Source organism: Bactrocera latifrons, unplaced genomic scaffold, assembly GCF_001853355.1.
Source record: "Bactrocera latifrons isolate USDA-ARS-PBARC rearing strain unplaced genomic scaffold, ASM185335v1 scaffold_854, whole genome shotgun sequence".
NCBI classification, from domain to species: domain Eukaryota; kingdom Metazoa; phylum Arthropoda; class Insecta; order Diptera; family Tephritidae; genus Bactrocera; species Bactrocera latifrons.
In genome coordinates, this window is record NW_017537550.1 from 55,373 (window position 1) to 60,954 (window position 5,582).

At 34.3% G+C, this 5,582-nt stretch overlaps 1 pseudogene; it reads left to right on the forward strand.

Annotated features, from left to right (window-relative positions):
* The first annotated feature begins 2,909 nt into the window (after nucleotides 1–2,909).
* LOC108977220 lies at nucleotides 2,910–4,944 on the forward strand (annotated as a pseudogene).
* Nucleotides 4,945–5,582: the final 638 nt, after the last annotated feature.

Here is a 5,582-nt window from a genome sequence, read left to right on the forward strand (position 1 = left end):
CTGTCTGTGCAACCAAAGAGTTTTCCATATAAGAACATGATTTCAATCATTCAGTTTATATGGCAGCTATCTGCTATAGTTGTGCGATATTGTTGGTTTAAATAAATGAGCAGCTTCTTAAGGAGAAAAAGACGTGTAGACAAGCTAATCGACTCAGCTCGCCATGGTGATAATGTTCATTAGTATATAAGAAATGGGGTATCCGATGTTTGCTTCTGGGCGTTACAAACTTCGTAGCAAGCTTAATATATTCAACTTAGGATATAAGCATGTCAATGACTGAAATTATTGGAATGTGCTCTTAAAATGTTGTTGCGGTGCTCCTCAGAACTTGGTACAGAAATATTTATCAAATTCTCAATAGGATCGGTGTATTGGTTTCAAACTTATGAAGGATAGTGGCTTTGAAAACGTGGGTTATAACGAAAACGCTCTAAATTCAATATTACTAAATAAAAACCCAAAGGGGATAAACTTATTATATGAACTATATGAGGTAAATATGTATTAACTATAGGATACACATTCAGCGCTAAATAAATGAATTTAAGCATCACACATATTGACAAACGTAACGCCTTGAAGTCAGATGAAAAGTCAGAATGAATTTACATCACTATATCGTTAACATTTGGCAGTGTTGAAATATGTAGATATACTCGAAAACAAACCTTTACGCAATTGTGTTGCTAATTCTCAACCTAACCGGCAAATTGGTATAAAGTTTATTTGACTATAATAGCTGCGGTAATTCACATTTTGTCAGACGTTCACTTATTTTTTGAGGATAGCTTACATATTGACTGATGTTTCTATATCTTTACATTGTGAAAGTAGAAAGATTGCAGGGTTAGGATAGTGTTAAGGTACATGTCAACCAGATTTTTCATGCAAATAAGATAATCTTATATAAAATTAGGGAAAGTAACGCGGAAGTTTATCAATTGAAGAAAGAAAATCATTTCCGTATTTCCTGTATTTCAGAAAAACTTCTTAAATATTAGAAAATAAATGTGGTATAAAGTGAACCGGGTGTTAGAGAATATATATGTCAGGAATATAAGGGCTAAGGGAGGTATTAACACGATTTTACCCACTGTTGACAAAATAAATGCTGTCATTATGTCAAAAATATTCTCCCCGAATTTTCATACTAGACCTCTCAGATTGACCGATATGTTCAGAAAAAGACCAGGTCAGCTATATAAACAAAAACTTCAACAGCTAAAATTTAAAATACATTATAAACAAATGTTACGATTTTATTTATTGAGAGAAAATAATATGGTCTTCTTAATTTCGAAAACTGAATCAGGTTTAATTAAAAATACAGGAGTGAGAATTGAAATCATGGCATGTGCGACGGAATAGATCATTAAGTTCAGAATTTCATCAACAAGATTCTAACAGTAAGGGTCTAATCTGCCTCGAAAAGTGAACCGGGATATTAAATTTAACCTTCGACAGGAGAAAAGAGCTTATAATTGTTCCATTTAGGTTATTTACTAAGAATATAACATCCAGTATTTCTCTACATCTCGTAAGTGTAGGAAGATTGATTATTTTAAACGACTAGTGTCCAAAATAAACAGGACTTAAAAATACACAGAACAAATGGTTTTTTCGGCAAAATCAAAGCTCTACGCCTGCATAACGCTTTCCTTTCATGGGCAAATGCATTTTTCCGAAAAGGAAGAAGACAAACGGTGCCATATCAGGTGAATACGGGAAGTGGCTAATGGTTAAAATGTTATTTTTGGTGAAATAATCGCTCACCAGCGTCGATCGATGAGACGGCGCATTGTCGTGCAACAAACACCAACTTACATCTTCGCGATGTTCGGGCTAACACGTCGAACACTTCACACCGAATGCTTCAATACTCCAAGGTAGAATACCGCATTAACTTTGGAATAAATTTTTTGTGGACAATACCATGGAATCATAAAAACATATTAGCATCGTCTTCACTTTTGACTTCTTCATGTGCGATTTTTTGGGTTTCAGCTCGTCCGGTGCCTTCCATTCAGCAGTCTGGCGTTTCGTTTCGGAATAATTTTGGAAACACCACGTTTCAACATCATTCACAATATTGTAAAGGAAGGTTTTGTCCTTTTTGACCTCTTTAATGATGCCCTTCGAATGTTGGATTCTGAGCAATTTTGGGTCATCAGTCAATTTGAAAACGTGCACACACTTTTCGTAAGCCAAAATGTTCAGTCAAAGTGCGTTAAATGGATCGTCAATTCCATTTTCATGAAATTCAATGATGATTTCGGCTTATTTTTGATGAATTTACGCACAGTTTCGATGGAATTTCCGGTGATCACGGATTTTGATTGGCCCACAGGTTGATCGTCATTTATGTACTCGTGCACTCTGCTACGGGATAGGCAATCATCGCCATAAACTTGTTTCATCAATTGAAATGTTTCGGTAAAAGTTTTACCAAGTTTGAAAGAAATTTGTATAAGCACATATATATAGTATATCTCTTGAACTTACACACAATTTGGTTTATTCTTACAAAATTTCAATGCAACTGTACAAATTTTATTTTGTTTACAAAAATTGAGTTATTTTGGAACTTTTAATTTTTCAATAAATCTGTAGTTTTACAAATAAACTGAAATTATATCGTGAAAATTATTGAAGCGGCCTCTTTCTCACTTTTGGATKCAACTTTAAAGTTGTTAGGAGCGAAGCTATGCCCACTTCAAAAAAGTGTTACTTCTCAGATTTCACCATATAATCGATTAGTTTAGGTGAACAAAGCAATTACTATATATAATACTTTGTAGCAGCATGATGCAAGAATATAAAAGTTATGAATGAACAAAATATTACTGTTAGGTCGGAATGAACTCTTTTTCAGTTTTACGCCTTAAAAGTAATAAAGCGTGTCTATCATGCGTTACCTACCGATAAGCTACCATAAACCCCTGCTGCCAAATGGGCTCCATCCTCCGATTGATTGGCAACTCTACGGTTTTTTCTGCTCAAATGGTTGGCCACTCGCAGCACATATTACGAGAACCCGTTACATCGCCGATATAATGGTGACCATTATGCAGTTTATGTCCGAGAGCATGATTCTATTTGGTGAAGATGTAGGCAGCCTGTCTGCACCGTCTTGGTACATAATTTCATATTATTTGAAATGATGTACGCGCTTATTATATTATCTATGGGCGCAACACACATTGAGGAGTTTTACAAGAAGATCTATATACAACGGTAAGTAATATCAATAAAGCAGAAACATTTTAATTATAAATAAACAATTTGTTTTTAAATAATCATATTCTCTTTTAATTCCTTTACTATATAGTACCTGGACTCCGGAGCTTTTCGAGAAGATACGCCGCCAACAATTGCCCACCAAGTATTCGACGTTCACCTATATTATTACACTGGTGACCTATGTCTATGTGCCAGTAAGCGGTTTAATCAAAAAAGAGCGCTTGGTACCTTTTCCCATCAATTTTGGCTTTGATTATACTGTGCCTTGGCCGCGTTACTTAGTATTTCTCACTATGTCTATGTGGACAGGTTTCGCTGTTGTGGGTCCATTGGTGGCCGAAGCGAATATATTAGCTATGCAAATATTACATTTGAACGGTCGTTATTCATTGTTACTAGAGGATTTACGCAATATTGCTAAGGAATCCATTGCCGAGCATGAGAAATGTAAGTGGAAAGACAATATGTTGATCACCCAACGCTTTCGTTATCGTTTATACGACATTATTCGTCGAAATGTGGATATGAATGACTTCGCCAAATCAATGCAGGAGCAGTATTCTTTCCGTGTGTTCGTTATGTTGGCCTTGAGTGCGACTTTGTTGTGTGTTTTGGGATTTTTAACGGCAACGGTAAGTTAAAATGTTTTGTGATTCTAATAGTGAAATGCGTAACAGTTTATAATAAGAAATATAGGGATCTTATAGTAGGTAGATACGATTCACTCGTCCAAGCGAAATTTTGCAGATACCTTCAAACTATCATACTTTCAGTTTTATTATCAGGCATGTGCTGCAAATCGGTTTCGCATGAAACTGCTACCGAAGCAATACGACAAATACGTGTTTGTGTGACACTTTCATGCGAAAACGATTTGCAGCACATGCCTGTATATATAAGTTTCAGCTGTTTCAACACGGCTTTTAGAAGTATCCATACATGCAGGTATAAGAAACTAGTTAAGTTGTATTCTAGCGTGTAAAGATTTTGGTTATTGTTACTTTATTTCCAGCTAGGTATAACTGCGCAGAATATTCGGTTTGTAAGTTGGATAATTGGAAAGGTGGTTGAATTGCTGATCTTTGGACGTCTGGGCACAACACTCTCGACAACCGTAAGATTGTATTTTCTCATATTTATAAACATTAAAGGTTCTTGCAGTATGTTATTATACGATCATTTAAGTAATATAAACTAATTCAGTATTGTATTTCCTCACAGACAGACAAATTGAGCACATCGTATTATTGCTGTGATTGGGAAGATGTTATAAATCATTCAACTAACGCAGAGGAGAACAAGAAATTGATGAAGCTTATAGCCTTGGCGATACATTTAAATAGTAATCCTTTTCGTTTAACTGGTCTTAATTTCTCCGTTGTCAACTATGAAACAGTGGTAACGGTAAGTGGTATTAAAAAAAATCGGTATATTCATATTCACTCATTATGTAATGTATAAATCTTCGCATTTCATTTTGTTTCATTTTAGATTCTCAGAGGCGCAGGTTCCTACTTTACAGTCATTTATGCCTATAGATAAATGAATAGAAACTGACAAGATATAGGAACGGTAGTAAATAAGAAAAAATAATTGAGAAGAGTTAATCCTGGAAGAAAGAGATAATGTTCATAAATTTCAATATACTTGGATACAAACATAAATGTAGTAAAAAATAAATAATATTTGTAGAGAGTGAAACTGGGCTGCATATAAGTAATTTGTAGGGTTTTAGACTCTGAAAATATTTTGACTTTCATAGAAACAGTTTCGACTAATAAATTTTGCCCCTAGATTTTCATTATTAGATACGCTTACCAAGGCTAGTTATAATTCGTAAGATCTTTTTAGTAAAACGTTGTGGATAAAACAATGATTTACGATCCTCTAGAAGACCTGGTTACTAACTTAAGGACCGCTCTCTATAAGTTTAATGCATTTTATCATCATAATTTGTACATTTTTCAAGTTTACTGAGCTTAAAAATTAATTCATTTGGGTGGAGATCCGACACGGCTCACTTATACCTGAGACAGACAGGTAGTAACAATACCATAGTAAAGGTATCATGGTATTCTGTTTATTACATTGATAACACACATGGCAATGTAGTAAACTCAAATACTAGCTTTGTTTCATATGCATTAATCATTTAAAAAAAAATTGTAAACAATAAATATATACGAGCAATGGAGAAAATAAGTTTTATTCTTGCAAATAATGCAAAAATTATGTATTGTCTACATAAAAAACAAAAGTGGGTAAAGTGTGCATTAAGAGCTCACCATAAAATAAGGCGATACATGACCCTGGCTTTCCTAAAAAAAAAAACATGGAAA